This window comes from Narcine bancroftii, chromosome 3 (assembly GCF_036971445.1).
Source record: "Narcine bancroftii isolate sNarBan1 chromosome 3, sNarBan1.hap1, whole genome shotgun sequence".
In the NCBI taxonomy this organism is placed as follows: domain Eukaryota; kingdom Metazoa; phylum Chordata; class Chondrichthyes; order Torpediniformes; family Narcinidae; genus Narcine; species Narcine bancroftii.
The window spans coordinates 370835102-370856272 of NC_091471.1; the positions used below are offsets into that span (position 1 = coordinate 370835102).

The 21171-nt window shown below is 38.4% G+C and overlaps 1 protein-coding gene across 3 annotated transcripts in view; it reads right to left on the reverse strand.

Moving 5' to 3' along the window:
* LOC138759603 (uncharacterized) overlaps positions 1-21171 on the reverse strand; it is a 374892-nt gene that overhangs the window by 84184 nt on the left and 269537 nt on the right. The gene's annotated exons all lie outside the window — the stretch shown is intronic.

Sequence of the window (21171 nt, forward strand, 5' to 3'; positions counted from 1 at the left end):
GACCCTTTGACAGACAGGCCGACCCTGGGTACCGATTGGAGGGGGGGGGTATTATACAAATGAGCAACCAGGATGAGCGTCAGCGGAGGGTGATGTGTGCATCTCCTCCTCTTCCTCCTCCTCCTCTTCTTCTTCTTCTCTTTGTCCTTCCGGAAGAGGTAGTTGCAGCAGGGTCAATTTTTTCATTTAAGAGAAGGTTGTATGAGTATATGTATGTGAGGGGAGTGAAGGGTTATAGAGCAGGTAGATGGGACTAGAGGAGTTCACTTAATTCGGTGCAGTCGAGAGGGGACGAGATGGCCTGTTTCCGTACTGTAATTGTCATATGGCTATATGGTTAATCAGTGTATTTTCCAAATGGTCTGAAATATAATTTTGTTACTTCAGGAATATGAATGATTGCATAATTTTAGAATATAATTAGTTATAAATTATGCATGACAGTTTATCTGTCTTTTCTATGCATGTACCGGAATACCAACTGTGCAGTATTCACCTTCACATGGAAATATTTTTCCAAATTTTTCACAAGTGACCTTTCTTTCAATGTGAGGTCATCATGCCCAGTGATGGTTTCATAATACTAGCAGGAGTATTAGGAGTTAGAATTGGCTCTTAAATTATTAATCTGTGCTATCATTCAATAAGGTCGTGGTTGATCTGATTATATCTCCCTATTTCTGTTTTCCGCAATAAACTTTCATCACTTGCTTATTAAAATCTATCATTTAGGCAATTACCAATTTGTCTCAAGGAACATACAAGGCATGCACATGTCAGGCAATGGCAAGGAAAGCCTAACAATCTCCCATTAAATGTATATGCTCTCACAATCTATTGTTTGGGATTTGCCGTTGATTAGAAACAAACACATCTGGACCAGTAATAGCTTAAGGAGCTTAAGACCACCCAAGAAAAAGCAATCAGGTCTTCAGTCTACCCCCAACCCCCATCAGCACAATGGCGGGTGCACTACCTCCAGGGCGTTCTGAAGCGAGGAGACAGAACCTCCCGAATCCCAAACAAAAGGTTGCACGTACATGCAAATTTCCTCCAGGTCACACAGAACCTTGCTTGGAAATATATCACGGTTCAATTATTATCATTCACTACCAAACTTAGCAACATTGTAGAAACAGTTTTTCCACATAATTTTTAACAGCTCAGGAGAAAATATGTTTGTCATCACCAACTATGACTGTTGCGATGCCGACAATTTAATGCAATTGCAGATTGAAAGGGAACATTCACCCAACTATTAATTTATTTCTGCTGTCTAGGGCAGACCCAATCTTGGGCCCTTGACAGAATATATTAAATGGGAAGAACCAAATTAGACCCTCCATCACTTTGAAGAAGTGTTGGATGGTGCGAAGTGCAAAAGGGGAGGCAATAATCACAACTTGTAATGTATGATTTACATAAAACTCCAGCGTGAGTGTATATAGAACTTAGTAAAATAGGGGAACCAAACCTATAAGATTTTATTTATAAATTGAATTTAAGTTTGTTAATAATGAATAGTGAGACTCCTATATGGAAGCATTTAATTGAGCTTTGGAATAATGTTGATAAATTGGGGGAGGAGGATTATTGTCTGGAAAATACCAGAATAGATTGATTCCATTTTACTTAGGAAATAAAATTTTAAAGACTTGGCAATGTCAGGGAATTAAGAAGATAGAAGATGTTTTCAAAGCAGAGAAATTTATTTCTTTTATAGAATGAAGAAGTTCAAAATATCTGAAAATACTATATTTTGTAATTATCAAGTTATGAATTTTTAATGTGAAAATTATGTTCAAGAGCCATTACTACGAGCAGAGATGGAATTAGAATTATTGTTACATAATGGAAATATGAAGAAATTTATTTCAATGATGTATAAGTTAATACAAAAGAAAGCCCCCCCCCCCCCCAAAAAAAAGAGCTTCATAAATCTAGACAAAGATGGGAAATAGATTTGAATTAAAAAATAGATGAACGAGATTGGATTGGTATATGTAGAGAAAATACGAAAAGTACAATAAATGTGGAAAAAGATGGGTACAATATAACATTATTCATTGGTTATATTTGACATCATACAAGTTAAAAAAAAAAAGAATCAGACCCTTTCAGGTTTATGTTTTAGATGTGCACAGAAAATTGGTACAACGTTGCATTCTACTTGGCAGTCTCCTAAAGTTAAAACTTTTTTTTTGTTAGAAATGGGTAATTTATTGGAATGAATATTAGGGATTAAATTCCCACAGGATCCAATATTTTTTTTTTGAGTGATATTAAGAATATTGAACCCAAGTTGAAACTGAAAATGTATGAAAAGAAGTTTGTTCAAATTGCTTTTTCAATAGCAAGAAAATGTTTTGCCATAACTTGGAAATCTGATACAGATTTGGGTAAAGAAAGATGGCATGCTGAAGCTCAGAGTTGTATACCACTTGAGAAAATTACTTATAATGTAAGAAATGAATATTATATATTTTGGAAGATATGGAGCCCTTATTTACAAAATATGGGCATTAATATTTAAATGAAGCTCTGACATTCCCTTCTCCTTAAGGTCTCGGTATATTATAAAAGGCTTTAAAGTAATAGATACCCCTGTTGAGGGTCTCTTTTCCCATTCTTACTTTTTTTCTTTTGTAGGGGATAGAGGGGGAAAAGGGTGGTATGTGCGGGGTTTCTTATTTTTCTTTGTCTTTTATATACCACATGTATTTGTATTGAATTATATTTAATTATGCATTTTATTGTGTCGCTTTAAACTAATAAATAAAATTTTTAAGAAGTATCACAACTTCTGTGGGTGCAATGAGAAGATGCTAAGAGAAGGAGTGTGAATATTAATAGTGATGGAAGAATGAATTGAAGAGGAGGGAACAGTTCATTTGGAACCTCCATGGGGAGGGGAAGATATTATTTTGAAGGTGGTAGAAATTAAGACTGTGGAGGTCACATTATTCTGGGTGAGGGGAAAAGAGAGCAAAACTGAGGAACATAGAACAAACAAGATTGAGAGCCCATCTACTGTGGTGGGGTAAATGGAACAGCTGAAGTTGGTACCAGATCTGGCATTTCCAGAATTCTGCATTCATCGATAATTTCAAGGCTTTTCCAACATTTTCTTTCCAGAATTGCAGTAGATATGTAGCAGTTCATTTAATAGTATGCTATTTTTGGACTGCCAAAACTGCAGAAGTCTGTGACTTTCACAATAAGAGATTGAGAATGTTCCTCACACAGAAAATCAAGTCGTCTTTCAAAGGTAAAATGGGGAGATAAGATATATTGACAGGTATTTCTTCCAGACCTTTCTAATGTTTAAGATCCTTGTGAATGAAGTGAATGAAGACTCTGCACTATTTTACGCAACTGCCACTGACCAATATGGTCAAAGTGTAATTCATATTTTATAACAAACCTAAGAAACGTGTTTAATTTTAATTGTTGGTTTAATTGATAGTCTGGTACTTAATTCACACGGCACTTACATTTGGTTTGTTTCTGGTAATTTTCAGCTTCTTATTATATGAATCATTGCACACTTCACAGTTAGTCCTTGAAGAGAGTGAACTCTTTATCAGACCCACAATAGATCATTAAATTCATCACTACTTTATACCCTTTCTGCCTATCCCAATCACCACCACCACACAAGTGCATAATTTAGGGAATATAAAATGAGTGTTTTTCAGATGTTTTGGCGACTTCTGCACTGTGGAGGGCCAGGAAACACTAGATTCCAGTAATTCAGAGTGGAAAGATCTCTTGAAATATCATGAATATTTTTTGTAGTTTGTGGAAATCATATTAAAGTTTACAATGCTCGTGACTGCTTATGCACAGTGCGGACACTAACATTAGATGTACACACATAATTTGTGTCAATGAGAAAATTAGCAAGTTACTTTATGAAATGGGAGGTCTTACACATATATAGTTACTTAGTATCTGAATAACCTCACCAGAGAAACTCAAGCCACTTTTACACGCAAATGATCCCAGGAATTAACCACCAATCGGTCTTTAAAGTGCCTAGTGTGAAAGCAAAATCAGCTCAACACTGGCATCAGATCATGTCAACTCACATCAGGGATTGCTGACCTTGATCCCTAGTACAATCCCCAATATCTGTAGATGCCAGTGTTGTAATCAGACAAGTGTTGAATGGGCAATTGCATTGTGGGATTGCAATGACCCGTTTATGCATGAGCGCAGGAACATGAAGGAAGAAAGGATTAAAATGAAAGTATAAAGTTTGCCGTGGAAAAGTCATAGCAGGAGAGAGAGAAGAAATAAATAGGAATAAATAGCAATAGTGGTCAATTTTTAAACAACGTGGGAAAGTTGGTAGCGCTATAGTGCACAATTTATAAAGTTCACGGGGAAAAGTGACGGCGGACTTTACTTCCCAGAACGATGTGCGGCAAAGAAACCCCTCCAGGAATGCTCCATGCATGCAGTAGGCATAGAGCCCTTTCTCTGCCATATGGAATTCTGGGAGGGCTGGTCCGTCATTGCTTTTTCCCCAATGGCGCTACCAACTCTCCCACGGTCGATAAATTGTGTGCTGAAGCACTACCAACTTTCCCACCCTGTTTAAAAATTGTCCATTATTGCTATTTATTGTTAGAACTTTCCAACGGTCACTTATAAAGGTTTATATAGATCAGCATAACAACAGGGGCTGAAGGGCTCATTCTGTGCTGTACATAAAGCTTAATCATGTTATAATTGGACATGATTAATTTTGTTATTCAAGATCATAATACATTGATCAGGATTTAGGGCAGGTCCTCCATCGCTCGATGCATCATGACATCACCGGTTGAAGGTAGAACAGTCCTAACCTCGGGGATGGCTTCTTGCAAGTGTGAAAGTGTACAGGGTCTCATTTAGGAGTGGTCAAGTGTCAAAAGCCAAACCCCCATTCCTATCCCAGGACTCTAAATGGCCAATTTAGTGGGGAGCAAGTGTGAAAGGGGCTTTAGAGAGACACAAGAGACTGCAGATGCTGCAATCTACTTCCTCAAGAGTTTGCAGAGGTTCGGTGTGTCATCAGAGATTTTGGCAAACTTCGACAGATGTGTACTGGAAAGGGTGCTGACCATCAAGGCTTAGTATGGGCCTGCAAAATGTCATGGACGCAGCTCAGTTTATCAAGGATCCACACCACTCAGTCAGTACATGCTCTGTCTTTGCATCTGCCATCAGGAAAGAGGTGCAGGTGCCACAAGACAAATAGCTCTAGGTTTAGGAATAGCAGCTACCTCTCAACCATCAGACTCCTGAACAACAAACTCAGAGACTTATTTAAGGACTCATACTTTACTCATTATTTATTACTAGTATTTATTTCTGTATTTGCACTGTTTCTTGTAAATATTTCTTCCTTTTGTAGACATTTCCTTTTTGCGTCGAGTTTACAGTTACCAGTAATTATAAATTCTACCTGGTCCACAGGAAAAAAGAATCTCAGTGTTGGATACAACTTCTGACAATGAATTTGAACTGTGTATTTGAACTCAAACACATCACTCAAACTGCACGAAATTGCCCACTTGATTAACAGAAGTCACTTTGGCTTGAATGGATTGACAGTTCTCACATCAGTTTCACTCACATATATGACAATTTACTTATTTAGCTTGACAGTCTTCACATGGGATTTTCTAGGAACCAAGTGACTGTCAGATTTTCCCTCAAAGATCATCTTTCAAAATGTCAGCTGGCAATTAGCATTTTTTTTTATTTGAGGAAATTTCAACAGAAGCAGAATTGGAAGAGACAGGTAGCCAAATTCTTCTGCCTTGGGGATATTTTAAATGGTTAGCTGTCACAGAGAAAACAATATATCTGGCTTCATTTGGAAGCAGGTTGAAACAGTTATTTGAGGTTTGATGTCTGAAACTGAACCATTAATGCCGTATCATGAATATTAAAGTCATTTTGTATCTTGTGTTCTGTTGATACATCATATAAATAAACTGTCTCCATTAATACCAATAAGCAAGACCACAAGTGAATTCTCCATTGATCTTTTAGAATTTGATGTTTTAGATTAATTGGTGCATATTATTTAAAAATTGAACTGTGAGAATATTAACCTACTACCAAATGGGTTTAACATTGAACAGATTGCAAGACTCCAATATTGATTTCTTTCTCAGCCTTCTTTGCATGTGAGCAGAATCAATGGTCTAATGCCACCATTGCAGTCATATTTCTGAACTTTGCTGAGAAAAGTCACTGAATACATTTCTGTCTGTCAGTTGGCTCTATGCCAACCTTTTCTTTCCTGCATCCTGCTATTGATACAAAAACTATTTTAATCAAAAGGGACATTTTATATGTTTCAAATAAGGATTACTTATTATTGGGATCAATATTTTGGAAAGGAATGGAAGCAAAGGAACACCCTTTTGTTGGAACTTTGAGAGCTGGAAATAATCAAACAATTGCATTTTTCGATGATATCATTTTCAGAAGTGAGAAAGGTGAGACAATTCATCTTAACTTACAAAAACAGTAAATCATTAACCCTGGGTTTGAGTTTATACCTGGAAATTCATACTTTGCTAATTGGACTAAGTAACTAAAGAAATCAGTGCACTGTATACTGACTGCAAAATTCAGCTAATGCAATCCATTGGTGATGCCCAAACTTGGACATAGGTTTAAGGTGAAGGGCAGAGGTTTAATAAAAAAAGAAGGTGGTGGGTACATAGCATTAACTGTTGGAGGAGGTAGTTGAGGCAGGTACTATTTCAACTTTTAAGAAAAAAAACTGGATCCGCTAGGATTAGAAGGATATGGATCAAACACAGGCTGTCGGGATTAGTATGGAGGGGAGATAGTTTAGAGATCAGAGGCAAATGGGATTGAAGGGCCTGCCTCCATGACCCTGTCTCTCATATCGTGATGCCACCCCTCCGCTACTCTGTTCCCCCCTCCCCCTCCGCTGTCTTTGTCTTACAGCCCTAACAAAAGGCGGTAATTCATTCTGAGAACAGATGTTATCAGCTCATTCTTCAATATCATCCTTAAAAGTCATCTTCAGTCTCCTGCAAAAGATCCCCATCTGTCCAACCGCTGGGACATTGAGGACCAGTGAACGGACAGAAATGATTGGTTGACAAGTTCTTCCAATTTGGAAAGTTTGATTTGTCAATGGAGTTTCAAATTTTGCTTTGTGTTGACCTTGTCATAACATTATGGAAAATTATGCTCAAACAGATATTGGGATGCATGGTAACAGGCGAGCAGATACAACAGATTCAACTTGAGCCGTTTGTCACTTCATCCACATGACCACAATCCTGTATTATTATTTTAATTTTAAATTTAAGACATTTCAGCTAAAGGGCCATGCCACCCAATTACAGCTAATCGATGTACAACCCCAGTACATTTTGAATGGTGGGAGGTAACCGGAGCACCCAGACGAAACCATGCAGGCACGAGGAGAACGTAAAAATTGCTTACAGATAGCATTGGATTTGCCACATTATTGCACTAACTGCATTTATGATTGATCAAATTATTTTGTATGGTATTTTTATGAAAAAATGGAAACTTACATGCCATAGCCATTGCAGTTGTTATGCAAGTTTCAGTTATTCTTCAAATAATGATGGGTTAAGCACAGTTGAATATATTTGTTGCCTGGCTTCCTCGTGTATCCATTTGCAATCACTTTGAAATCCAGAAGCCAGTTGGTAACTAATAACAGATATTGTGAACCTGTACATTATCAACATGAAAGGTAATCACAAATATCCTTGTTTTTGGAATCATCATGGCTTGCATGTTAAATTCAAACCAAACATTCAGAGTTGGTGAGTTCAGAAGAGTGGATATACTGTATATTTGAAAATATCAGATTATATTTTGAAGATTCTATTTTTGCTGGATATTTCAGTGTTACTTGTTTCTTAATGTTTATCTGCATCCCATATTTAAACAAGTTAAATTTTTAACCAGGACCACAGCACAATATTGATCTTTAAACACTGCTGTTGGAACTTCTGCTCTTGTGATCGATCTCCAAGTGCAACCCATCAAATCTCAGTGAATTCATTTCTTTGTTCAAGCAGCATGTCACCACTTTTCTTGAGAATAATAACTTCTATTAATTGCTTTTCATTCACTTCTGTTTGCCCAGTAATTTCAATGTCACCTCCCTGAGAAAAATGAGGTCTCCTCTATCTCATTCAATTTGCCCAAGCCAAACTTGCTTCCTACATTCCTCAGCTTGTCAGACTAACTTTGCATTTGAAATTTTTACCATCATTGGTAACAACAGAAAAAGTTTTAAATTCTTAATGGGAACTATTTTGTCCTTAGTCCTTGTACATCTGATTCCTTTAAAAACATGTTAAATATATTTTATGTTTCTTGCTACAAACTGGGGCAGCATGGTCAGTGTTGCACAGTGATTAGCACAACTGGATTATGGGGCCAGTGACTCGGGTACAAATCCAGTACAGTCTGTAAGGAGTTTGTACATTCTTCATGCGAATGCATTTGTTTCCTCCAGGTGCTCTGGATTCCTTCTACATTCCAAAGGTGTGTGGTGTTAGTAGGTCACATGGATTAATTTGGGTGATGTAGGCTTGGGGTTTGGAAGCCCTCGTTACCATGCTGTATCTCCAAATTAATGAACCATTTAAGCCCAAAGGTAATTAAAATGAATTACAGTTTATCTATTTTGATGGTAATTTTTCAAAATATTCCCCAAGATATGGGACCATCATTTAATTTTCTTGGCATTTCTAAATCTTATCATTGATTTCAGTCCCTAGATGAGGCAGACACAACCTTATTCTTCTTCAAAGTTTTAGGTATGTGCTCGTATGTTTCAGCAAAATCAAAATTTTAATTCTTTTTGGAATTATACTTTCATCAATAATTTTCTAGCATTGAAAAGTACTACAGCACAGCTTATTGTCTCTAATAAACTGGAGACTTTTTTTCATACCCAAATTAAATGCTGAACAGTCAGAAATTAGAAGAATAAAACCAGTATTACTATCCCACCATGTAAAATGTTGTCAGTGTCATGCTATTTGCAGTTTGATGTATTGGTAAATATGCTTTATTGACTATCCGTGAATGTTTCCATTTCTTATTTAATTGAAATGCCATTGATTGTTCGGTGTGCTTGGCTTGTGCTTGAAGATGCATTGCTTAAATTATATTGCTGTCAACTGCACTTGTTTATATTTCATTGTAAATGAGCTCTAATCACTCAAGCATGTTTCTTTGCACAACCAGTTAAAAAACATACCAGTCAAGTTCATATCGAGTGCTATAGGGCTTAGCTACCTAGTTAATTAGTGAACCATAGCAACCAACAACTGGCAAGGATCAAACCCGTCAGAGGATTTTGAATCTCCTGGGAATAGACCTGAAATGGTCATTCTTCATTCTGTGAATGTCGTGTGTCTGTCATGATAAATGGTCTAACGTAAAATGACTCCTGTTTGATTGACTTATTTTTCAGGAGGTACAAATATGAAAACCAGTTTAAAATTCACTATTCTATTAAATAATCCATTACAATCTTTTCAAACGTAACATTAACTTTTAAATGAATACATTGGTGCTGCTATAAATTCAATTATATAATGAATTATAACGAAGTTATGTTAATCTTGTCAAAGCTTAAATATTGAATAATAATACTTACATAATACTTAATTCTACTTTCTGTTGTCATGTTTTCCTTGTTATTCTTAAATTGAGCACGAATGTTCTTTGAACTCTTTTGCCCTGTTTTTTTTGGAGTTGGACTTCAAAATTTGATGCTGGATGGATTCTCTCATCAGTGTCATCCATCTCATCTGAAATGAAATGCCACAGATCCTTACAAATGTTTGGAGTTTAAAGCTATTCTGAAGAGGAATTTAGCAGTCGGCTGCAGAATAGTTTGTGCTACTGGGATGCAGTTTGACAAAGCAGTATTGTTGGAATGGCAGCCTGAAGGCCCACGATTCATGAGTCTGTGGCAGGGTAACCTCAAAACTTCCTTTCCATTTCTTGAGGCAGTCACACATTGTTGTGCTTAACCCATTTCCTCCACCCACCTGTATTCACCTATCATCTGCCAACTTGGGCTCCCAGGCATCTGACTGTTCATTCCTGTTCAAGATGAAGCTTTTCATCCTGAAACATTGCCTGCCCGTTGCCTTCTATGGATGCTGTCTGAACCACTTTCTTCCAGCATTTTGTGAGTTTCTTTAATATGGTGATGCATCATTTAGAGATACATCATTTTAGCATTCATCTAAACTTAATCTGAACTCTGTCCACATCAGTGACAGGGATCTCGCAGTGGCCAACCACTTCAATTCTGCACTCGACTCCAATGCTGACATGTCTGCCCATGGCCTCATGTACTGTCTCACCAAGTCTATGCGTAAATTGGAGGAGCACCACTTAATTTTCAGATTCATTGTCAGGGTACATACATGATATCACATACAACCCTGAGATTCCTTTTTCTGTCTGGGAACTCTCCACCTGCATGGTATTAACATGAACTTCTCTGGTTTCTAAATGTGTGGAAAAGAAAAAGTGTATATCATGGCTATTGTGATTTATGGTGTGAAAAATAAAAAATTAAAAAAAAAAAAAAAAAAAAAAAACTTCTCTGGTTTCCTTCTTCTCTCCACCCCCTTCCCTCTCCCTTCACAAAGTCATCTGCCCTTCCCCTGTTTGCTGCTGTGCCCTCCCTCCCTTATCCACCTATTACCTCTTGCCTTTGGGACTGTGCTCCTCCCTTACCCCCACCATTTTGTTCAGACATCTGCCTACATTTTTTTCGTACCTTGATGAAGGGCTCAAGCTCAAAATGTTGGTTCCCTATCTTTACCTTTGCTCTATAACGTTACACAAAAGAGTCTAGAAAAACAACCAACTGAAAAACCTCACAAAGATTGACGTTTACAGAGCCGTTGTCATACCCACACTCCTGTTCGGCTCCGAATCATGGGTCCTCTACCGGCATCACCTACGGCTCCTAGAACGCTTCCACCAGCGTTGTCTCCGCTCCATCCTCAACATTCATTGGAGCGACTTCATCACCAACATCGAAGTACTCGAGATGGCAGAGGCCGACAGCATCGAATCCACGCTGCTGAAGATCCAACTGCGCTGGGTAGGTCACTTCTCCAGAATGGAGGACCATCGCCTTCGCAAGATCGTGTTATATGGCGAGCTCTCCACTGGCCACCGAGACAGAGGTGCACCACAGAAGAGGTACAAGGACTGCCTAAAGAAAGCCCTTGGTGCCTGCCACATTGACCACCACCAGTGGGCTGATCTCGCCTCAAACCGTGCATCTTGGTGCCTCACAGTTTGGCGGGCAGCAACCTCCTTTGAAAAAGACCGCAGAGCCCACCTCACTGACAAAAGACAAAGGAGGAAAAACCCAACACCCAACCCCAACCCACCAATTTTCCCTTGCAACCGCTGCAACCGTGTCTGCCTGTCCTGCATCGGTCTTGTCAGCCACAAACGAGCCTGCAGCTGACGTGGACATTACCCCTCCATAAATGTTCGTCCGCGAAGCCAAGCCAAAGAAGATAACGTCCAATATTTGACCTGCTGAGCTTCTCCAGGATTGTGTTTTTACTTCAACCTGGGTGTCCGCAGATTTTTATGTTTTACTTTTGAATTATTTAAACAACATTTATACCAGAAATAGATGGAGAATTTAAAATATTCCATCCAGGGAACTTCCATCAAGTTCAACATCATTTGCATGTAACTTAATTGTCTAATTCCTGCCTTCATCAAAAGCCACACAAAGTACAAATCACAAGGCAGCTCATTCCTAATCTTCCAGAGACCTGGGTTTCACTGGCATCAATTTGAAATTACTTGAAATGTTGTACAACCTTTCAAATCTTACAAGCTTTTCATTGATGTGCTTTCATTTACTGGAGATGCTTCCTGGCAATGCGACTTTGGCAAGAGCAAGGAATAAAACAGAGTGAAAACACTGGGAAAGTGGTCTCATTATGAACACCATCATCTTAACAAAGATGAATATCTTTGCCTTCATTTACCTCCTGACTGTTGCTGAGGTCAACAATTTCATCAATCAGTGCAAAACGAAGTAAATTACTGATACCCCGTTTACTAAAAGGAAGGTTTTCAGCACTTTTTCTATCATTGAGGATGCAGCAGGATAGGCCCACGTGCTCTATCAGACATGTCTATTTTCATAAATTTCCATGAACTCCGCTCTATTAGAACATGACATTTACATGATCACCATCAGTGCTCAGTTAAATCTGTTCCAGCATTCCTGCCAGCTGCTTTTGCATTTCGATATCATACACAAGCTCCTCATTTGCTCCTGCAGTTGAAATCAAAGGCAATAAAAACTTGGAGACGAGCTGTATTCCCAAATTATTTGTTTTGTGACTCCTCTAATAAACCTACAAATTGTGAACCAACTGTTTGAGAACTGGATCATAGCTTCTGTGAGGCCGAGGCACAATAATTGTGATACATAAATGGGCTATGTGCATTACTACCTCCTCAGAGTGGATTTAAGCTCATCCATAATTTAACACTGCAATGGAGATGTGACTTGGAGCCCTGTGAACTTTCTGCAGGATGAAGATGTCACTGACGAAACTGCACAATGAACAAGTGGGAGATATGAAAGAGTTGAAGATGTTTGCAGCAATATTTGGACAATAGGTGACTAACAAAAAAGAAAATAGGGAAAACACTAAGGAAGGTCAGGCAGAATCTGCAGAGAGAAAAGCAAAGCTAATATTTCAGGTCAAAGTTCTTCATCAAAAGATCCTCTGTGGATGACTTGAAACATTCACTCTGCTTATATCCACCTAGTTCAATGCATCTTCTAACCTGAAGCCAAATCCTTGCTCTTTATCCATGGAACTGACACATGGAATGAAGTGTTGAGGCTCCAGTCCCCACACCAGGCATCACCACTTGTTCCATCCCAAATCATTAACAATGGAAAGTTAAATAATTCTGAGTCCTTTCATTTGCATCACTATTGATACAAGTTTTAGAAAATTAATTCTGGAAATCCACGTAAGTCATATCCATGGAAACACTCCACTCATTAGGTTAGTGATTGGCATCAAAATTTTAAAGCAAAGAAGGAGTAAATCCATGATATTGAGCACGTTTTCTAAAAATTACCACCAGTGCCATCTTCAGAATTGTCAGTAATTGGAAGGATCAGTAGTTAAACCAAGTTCTTTCTATTAACTTCTTAAATAATAATGTCCAAAAGGACAATTACAGAATATAGACTGAAATTTGACATTGACATGAAGCTCTGGAAATTTATTCTGCATTTATTTGTCATGTTCTCATGGAATGAGCCAAATCTAAATTCTTGAAATGCTATTGTTATATTTCAGCGTCAAATAGAAAACTCTTAACTGGTCTTGAAGAGAATGATACATGCTGAACCGTGCACTTCCTCTCCTTCTGAGCTAAATATTATTTCTCAAAAATCTAAGAACAATTTCCTCATTTTAAAATTGCACTTCTAGACTTTTATTTGCAATTTTTGTGATCTTAGTGAGAAGTTTTGTGGGTACTTAATCCACAATTTCATGAAGTTTACAATTAAATTGAGAGTGGGTTGTTTTTTCAGTTTCACTAATGGCAGGAAGTGAAAATTGCCTAACAGCTTCTGGCATTCTCACTGTAACTACTGAATGTGAACAGAGGAACAAGGCAGAGGACCTGAGCAGTGGAGTCAATACAGCTTTCTGCCAGGAACTGAAAATAGGAAGGAGACCCCAGAGCACAATCAGGGGACAGAAAGAACAGGTCCAGGCCACACAAACAAGTTCTTACATCTTATATTTTACTTCTCATTCAATTGATTGAATGAATGCCCTTCACCAGCTCTTTGTGACCTTCTATCCCACTTCTAACTTGTTAACCAAATCATCATCACCCCCTTTGGGGAGATGAGGGAGGATGATGCAATAAAATCACCTGGACCTCCATGTATTGGTAACAGGGTAATTCGTGCTTGCCTCCACTCTAACCATCTGATCTGCAACAGGCAACTATGGGGCCTTATCACCAAAAGCTTTCAAAAATCTCAGCAGTACAATTACCCAGGTATTCTGACCAACATTATTGTTTATTGTGGTTTTCACAAGATATAGAAGTAGGTCCATTGGCCCATCACGTCTGCACCATCATTCTAATCATGAGCTGATCCATCCTCCACCTCAGTCCCACTCCCCTGCTTTCTCCCTGTAACCCTTGATGCCCTGACTAATCAAATACCTGTCAATCTCTGCCTTAAATACACCCAACATCCTCGCTTCCACAGCCACCTGTGGCAACAAGTTCCACCCACCTACTCCAGTTTAGTAGTTACATGCACATCCTGATAGTGTGGGTGAGACTAAAGATTGAAGTGCAGGAAGCCTGTAAAGTTGATGGGGGGGAAGGGACATGGCTGTAATAGTGGATAGCATAGGAACCCAAATGGACTTTGTTCTCTTCAGCTTGAACCAGGTCCCAAATGTTGTACTGACTGTTGGGGCCTTGGTTAGAACATCATCTCATAGCTGGAAAGGAGGAGAAGGAGCCAGCAAAAGATGCAGAGATGTTTTTAATCAAAGGACTTTTAAGAAGTAGAGGGGAATTGTAAGGTAATGTCAGGAATATTACCTGAATGATGTGGAAATAGACTCGGGCAAAAAGTTTAGAAGCTCAGATGCATGAATGAAAGAAGACGAGGGTTTCAATTCATGGGCCAGGGGAAAGAGGTGGGGTACTCTTTTAATAGACTCCATGAGAATCTGGCAAATAAAATACCCAAGACATTAGGTAGGTTACTAAACTAGTAAAGTGATGGATGCCTCTGAACAGGGTAAATCTGAAGAGAATAATCATGGTTGCAATTGTTTGTGATTGCATCTGGAAAACAATTAAAAATATTTATTCTACAAATGGGTAAAAAAAACCATCCTTACTTGAAATACATTAATAATTTGGGTTAAATCAAGGAGATTATAACAGAAACAGACAGAGTGTGATGGTGGTAGCAGAGGATTGATAATTCAGGCTATGTTAATGAAAACTGTTAAAACATTAAAAATTGATGCTGGTGGGTTTGAATTATACAAATAAGAGAGCTAGAAACGAGACCATCGAACCATAGAACACTACACACAGAAACAAGCTCATTCAGCCCTTCTAGTCTGTGCCGAACAATTTTTTGTGCCAAGTCCCACTGACCTACACCCAGTCCATTGCCCTCCATAGCCCTCCCAACCATGTACCTGTCCAAATTTTTCTTAAATGTTAATGAGCTAACAGCTCATTCCACACTCCCATCACTCTTTGGAAAGAGGTTCCCCTAAACTTTTCCCCTTTCACTCTTAACCTATGTCCTCTGATTTACATCTCACTTACCCTCAATGGAAAAAGTCCATCTACATTTACTCTGTCTATCCCCCACATAGTTTTAAATACCTGTCAATTCTTCCCTCATTCTTCTATTCTCCAGGGAATAATATCCTAATCTGTGTAACCTTTCCCTGTAACTCAGTTCCTGAAGTCCATGCAACATCCTAGTAAATCTTCTCTGCACTCTTTCTATCTTACGAATATTTTTTCTGCAGTTTGGTGACCAAAACTGCTTACAATATCCTAAATTTGGCCTCACTAATGTCTTAAACAACTTTATCATAACATCACAACTCCTGTACTCAATATTTTGATTTATGAAGGCCGATATGTCAAAAGCTCTCTTTTCAACCCTGTCCACCTCTGACGCCACTTTCAGGGAATTATGTATCTGTATTCCTAGGTCTCTCTGTTCTACCGCACTCCTCGGTGCCAGACCATTCACCATGTGTGTCCTTTCTTGGTTTGTCCTTTCAAAAATGCAAACTTCACATACAAGACCCAGGGGGCTTTTTGAAGAGATTTTTTAGGAAAAATGGGGGTTTTATATGCCATCAAATACATTAGTCACAGTGCCGAATAAAAGTGTATAAAGTGTGATTTGGCAAGTCTGGACCAGGACAGGAAAAGATGTGTATGTGTACCATTTTTGACAACGTACAAGACTCACGGGCATATAAACCCCCTTCCCTCCCAACTTGGTGGTGATAGCCCCGGACACCACACCAAGCTAAGTCTCTAATGTGTACGTCATTTGAAAGGGTCACGGTTAAGGTGTGCACTGCACTGAAGTTGAGCCATAGTACTGCTATATATCAAAGTATTTTAGACCAGTAGTTTACATTTTCTTTCCACTCACATACCACTTTAAGTATTTCATATGCCATCGGTTCTCTGTAATTAGGAAGAGATTGCTTAAGGTGGGATGTGGGTGGAGAGAAAGTTTGAAAGCCATTGTTATAATCAATACTTACAGTAGAGCCGCTGCTCACTACAACCATGGGTCCAAGAGCGTGTGTATAACCCTGTGGGTACTGTGTGTACAAGAGCTGCTTCCCAATGACCAGGGGTTCGGGGAAGGGGGTGTGTGTAGAATCCCTGTATATAACGTGCAAATGTCTGTATCACCTGTGTGAATTAGTAATTGTGCTCTGTTTAATGTTCTTCCCTGTTTGTTCCCGTTACGATTTTCCCTACGCTATTTAATAAATTGTGTATGTATGTTTTATTCAATTATGTAAAAATTTTCCTACACTCTTCTAAATTGTGCACATATGTTTTACGCCCGCCTGTTTTGATCCCGGAATGCAGCTTGCTGTACAAAATGACACACTAGCCTGGCATTCACAAGACCACAAAACAAAGGAACAGAGGTAGGCCATTTGGCCCATCAAGTCTACTCCACAACTCTACCCTGAGATAAATGTTCTCACATCTAGTTCCAGTTTCTGGACTTTACCCCCATATCCCTCGATATTCTGACTAATTAGATTCCTGTCAATCTCCTCCTTAAACTCCCCCAGTGATTGGACCACAACTAAGATCTTCTATACAACAACTACAGTCCAAGAGCTGATAAAACATTCCTCATATGTTATCCCAACTCTCCAGCCACACATTCATCTGCCACAACTTCTTGTTTCTACCCCCTCTAGTATATGGCACAGGCAGGAATCCTGAGATTACCACCTTTGAGATCCTGCTTTTTAACTTTTTTCCTAACTCCCTATATTTCCTCTTCAGGACCTCATGCTGATTCCTATCCATGTTATTGGACCCCGAACAAAACTGAAGAAGGTCAATTTTGAGTGGTGACTCCACGGCTGGAACATTAGAGTAGGGAATAGTGTTAGGATAGAAAATCAGTCCTTAAAAACTGTTGGGGGGGTGGGGGAGTCTTTAGTTCAAGACTGAATTTCTTTTGGGATTTCCAGTCTCGGAAGACTGTTGGTGATCAGTTGATGAACATATTCAAAACTGCCACTAACATATTTTAGAGCACAAAGGAAATTTTGGGAGTTTGGGAATTAGGAGGAGTAAGTGGAATTGATGATGATCAGTCATGATTCCACTGAATGATAGAACTGACGCTAGTTTGGCCTGCAACATCTCTTTCATAATCCCTTATCTATTTTATTTTTAATTATCCTACTGTTTCAAGAGTCAGAAACACTCAGCATCATCTGTGCAAGGAATTTCCTTCTTTGCAGATGGTGCCAAAGTGCTGTTCCTGATCATTTTTCCTTTCACTCTGTTATCTGGCTTCATCTATAATTTTATAAAAAGGATGCGTAATTCCAGTATGGGTTGAATATATTGTTTGTGTTTTCTGAAGTATTTAGAGCAGATCCTTGTGTGCATATACTTGTACACCAGTGAAGGAGACTTCTCAACCCATCATGTCCATGTAAGTCATTTCAAAGGCCAATCACATTTTTCCCATTCCTCTACTCTGTCCCCAAATCCTTGGTTTTTTTGTTACTTATCCAATTTATTTTTGAAATCCATCGGAACCACCAGAAATACTCAGCAGATTAGTCACGTTAACCACAAAGTTAAATTTGCTGGAAAATTACCTTTCATCTCTTCAATTTCTCGCTCCCTTCAGGTCTTGCCTGACCTGAGTACTTGCAGCATTATTTTTCTTTTCAGTTTTCCACCATATAAAGTTTTTTTTTAATGACCATTGAATCAGTTATTCCATTCCAACTGAAAACCATTCATTATCTCAACCTTCTTCCCCCTATTTGCCAGCTTGAACTTTATGGCCCCTTTCATCCTTCAATAGTCTTTGATTACTCAGCCTTTACAATCTATAATCTAATACAGCTCGACCAACACTCTATAGACTTCGGTGCTCCAAGTAGAATAACTTCTGTTTCTTCAGTCTTTCCATGCAGTTATGATCTCATATCTTTCCAAGTATTTTGATTAAAACTTTCAGTGTTTTCATATTCTTCCGAAAGTGTGGGGAAGGTTATAGCTGAGCCAAACTCATGTCTCTGCACATTTGGCAGAACATCCTGGCTTTTGCATTTGAAGCCTCTACTTTTAAAAGAAATCTTAGGGACTTATAGAAAGGCACCGCTTTGAATCAGATTCCGTGGTTCATTAAATCCACATCAATACGTTTACATTAATTTCACCCCGAACTATTTTATTCTCCAAATATTCCCAACCCTTCCAGATTTTACCACTTACCTCAATGCTAGGGGCAATTAACAGTGGACAATTTATCAAGCAGAACTTTTTTGGCATGTGGGAGAAAACCAAAGCATTTGGAGGAAAGCCCCATGGTCACAGGGGAAAACATGAAAGCCATTGCAAGTAAAGCTGAAGTATAGGGTTGAACCTGGACCACTGGAGTTGTGAGATTGCATCGTAATCCATGATCCTGCATACATTATTGAGCTCCAAAATGCCCTTATGTTTGTGCAAACATCTATGGGTGCTCTTGACCTTGGTTAAATACATACCAGTTTCTCCCTGCTTTCAGATTTCAGAGCTATTGTCACATCCAACCCTGAGATTCGTTTACACATAATTACATGTCAAAATGTCTCATCACACAACAGCCCATTCCACCAGAAACTCTAAAGTCCAGTATTATCTTCCTTATTGCCTGCTTTCACATATTTCCGACATAGAATTAAGGACAATTTTCCATGTATTGTCTAGTTTTTATATTTTTTATGTAATATTCATGCAGAGACAATGTTCAAATCCAAGACTTCAATCAAATGAAATGCTGCTCTAAATTTAGATGAGAAACATATAAAAGAAAAATCACAGCAATTATAATTATCAAATAACTCAAATTATTAATTTGCATCTCAACGTTTATACAGTATTTAGGCTTAGTGCTAATTTGTAAATTATGAAACAATAATCAATTATTAAAATTGTACTTTATTTTCAAATTGTATCATTATGTTCAGACTTCAGATCCATGCAAGTAATCATTTATATTTCCAAAACAGTCATGAAAGAAATTTAGACATATAGCATGGTTACAGGCCATTTCAGCCCACGAGCCCATGCCACCCAATTAACCTACAACCCCCAGTCCATTTCGAATGGTGGGAGGAAACGAAAGCCCCGGGAAAAATCCACTCAGACAGCACGGGATTCGAACCCAAGTCGCGATTTATGGCCCTGTCAAGGCATTGCACTAACCGCTACCCCAATGTGCCACCCTAAAGAGTAATGAGCATCTCCTTAGAATAAAAATAATAATTTGTTTCAGAGAATATTTCCTTAAAGTAATACATCAAACATGCCTCATCAGAATATTACCTACTTCCAACTTGTTCTGTCAACAAGTAATTTCCCAGCCCTGCCAGAACCTTCAACTAACCTAGAAGTAACCATTTTTTGTTAGCAAGGGTAGATTTATTTCATTGTTGCTAACAACAGGAGGATTTTGAAAAGATGACTACTTTAGAGGGATTTTTCAATGATATGACTGCGCCACAAAATAAATAAAATTGCAAATAAAGGTTGTCCTGAAGAAGAGCTGAAGGCAGAACTTCCAATTATTTTGTGCAGTGGACTGTGTGGTGCATATAAAGCTGACTAAATCTGACCTTGTCATTGCACATCGACCAGTGAATCTGGAATGTTGGATACAAATTGACAATGAATGACAGAAGGATTCAACCCTTCTTTTCAAAAAACTAGCACAAATCAGGGAAGCAAGAAATTATGTCATTACAGTATTTACAAATATTGCCAGACACCATGAATACAAATTAGATTGTCCCTTCCTGTTAATATTCAATGGATTTTTAAGGATTTTTTAGGATTCACACCCACTAAAACGTTTCTGAACTGTTTATTAATTGAAATGACTGAGGAAAAAAGTTCAGAAATCTTACAGCAGGATTACAAGTGTTATTGCAGTTATATTGAGCATTAAAAGCAATATCAGATGCATTTACAGAGATCAATGCTAATCCAGGAATATATATTGAGTCTTTATAAATTTAATTAATAAGTTAGAAGAACAGAATAGCATTTACAAACCTCTGAATTAGCTCTGTAAAGAATTGAGTGCTTTTATATATACTGAAATAATTTGAAGTTCTCAGTTTACATCAAATTCCATTTCAATTTTGAGGGTGTGTTTAAAGATATGCAGGTTGTCTTTTTACACAGTAGTTATTGTCTGGAATGGATTGAGAGGGGTTATGGTGGAAACAGATGCAATATGAGCATTTAAGAGGCTTCTAGATAGACACGAACAAGCAGGTGTGACAGAGTATATAGATATGTTTTTGGGAGATAAATTGGGGCAGGTTTTAGTGCAGGTCACATACAAACACTTCAAAACAAATCTTATTTAAAATACTGGAGCTCTGCTCAAGCTAGACATGTCAGGGCCAACAGTCTTTGCAAGAGCGAGAGAGAGAGAGAGAGAGAGAGAGAGAGAGGGAGAGAGAGAGAGAGAGAGAGAGAGAGAGATTCATTTCTACGGTGTTACAGCCAGCAACAGCAGCTGGGACTGGAAAAGGACAAGCTGGCAAACTTGTGGAAAACCCCATTTGGAAGACAGCCTGTTCAAAGCCCTTGTGGTTCATACAAAAAGAGAGGACTGGCTGCCTAATGTTTTGCTTGGAAGAAGAGAAACAAAAAGGAACCCTGTGGTGACCTGAAAGAAAGAGGTTATCATCTGGAGAACCCAAAAGGGACAAATTTCATCAGCAAGAGTGGCTGATTAAAAAGGAATCAGAT